Below are 1,736 nucleotides of genomic sequence, written 5' to 3'. Positions count from 1 at the left end.
TTAGAAGACTACGAAATTTATACCCAAATTTCAGAACTGCAATGTCAACTTTTTTCTTTAACTAAAGCTTATGTTTGTTATTCGGTAGTTGAAGATATTGATACCATCTTCATTCTCAAGTTTTCGAATTTTTCTTCTCATATTTATCACCATACTATGGTTAAAGTTATGCTAATGACTCCACCTCTCTCTTTATTTTTTCAGTATTAGGATTGATTAATTAATCAATTAATCAGGACAATATATGCCTTAGAGTGAAGGTCATGCAGGCATCGTCTTGTCATCTTTCTTTTCACAGTGACAATGTGATTGTCAGAGAAATATATAAAACATTACGAATGTGATTTGAAGTTAAAAATGGAGAGGGATTCAACTGAAGACTTTAAAGTTTTTATTCCAGTAAGGCTGTACTTGCTTTATATGTTAATGTTAGATTTACACCAATAATAAGACGTATAGTTTTATTCCGAAAATCAGCAAATCATCCTGGTTTATTGGCGTAATAGGAAGTACGTCTTCACATTATCGTGTGATTTATATAAAGTAACAAGCCTCAGGGCTAGTCGAAAGATAATTAAACATCATGGCGATTAATGTGTAAGTTATTAATTAGCTTTTTGGTGTCCGTTGGTGATATTTAAAATTAACAATATCTTAAATGTAACGCTATATATCCGGCATTACTGTTCAGTTATGATGGCATAATGGTTAAAATCGAAAGCTTTGCTGTAAACATAAATAGCTTCGTTGATACAACAAATTGGTTTTGAATGCATGATTCGTTATTAATTTTTATAGAAAAATTATTCCTGTAAAGACAGCCTATGTTAATTAAGCATAGTAAATTAGTGGAGCGTTATAAAATAGAGTTAGCGATTTCCAGCTGCCAGGTAATGTAAATAGCTTTATTAACCTCCTACTGAGAAAGAGTCAAAGGTATTTTCTTTCCTGCACGAGAACTAGAAATCCAATTTCTTCTTTTAATCACGGAAATTTATTTATTGTTGTAAAGACTGTGGCATTCTTATTTTCTGACGATAGATTAGCCTAGTTTTATGGGGAAAATATATTAGCCAGATATTAAAGTGTCGTCTGTCACGAGTTATTTTTCAAGAACTCATTAAAATTATGTTCGAAATTTATTGAATTTGGAGAATTCTTGAAGAATTATTTACAAAACTTAGTGAATGTTATTTTCTACTTTCTTTCTGATTTATCACGAAACACGTGAGTGTGAAGAAAACGTTTTCAGTGATGTACTTATTTCTTCAGAAGCTGGTCATAAATTGTTTGAGCGCCGGATTGATGCCCTTCCGCCCCAGATCATCCGGGTTATTCATCTCTTAGAGATCACTAGATTACTAGTAGTTGGGTTGGATTTTTTCAGTCTGTTTCTCTTCCCCTCTTCTTGAAGAATCAGCGAAGGTCTGACCTGGAAAGAGTTGGGCTCCATTAAGTTGAAAACTGCCCAGTACACTCTGTATGTCACCATGATGGCCTTACGATTCATTCACGAGTTGAGGACCTAAGGCAAAGTTATTGCCTCACAAAATGTATTAAAGGTGGAGAAGAGCAATAGCAACTGTAACAACAACAGTAACAATAACAACAACAGTAACGACGACAGCAGCAACAACATGTCCTGAAAACTCCTTACAGCCTTGGCCTTACTATATATATATATATATATATATATACTAATAATAATAATAATAATAATAATAATAATAATAATA

Source organism: Octopus bimaculoides, chromosome 2 (genome assembly GCF_001194135.2).
Source record: "Octopus bimaculoides isolate UCB-OBI-ISO-001 chromosome 2, ASM119413v2, whole genome shotgun sequence".
In the NCBI taxonomy this organism is placed as follows: Eukaryota; Metazoa; Mollusca; class Cephalopoda; order Octopoda; family Octopodidae; genus Octopus; species Octopus bimaculoides.
The sequence above is the reverse complement of the archived record's forward strand: the minus strand, read 5'-3'. Positions refer to the sequence as shown.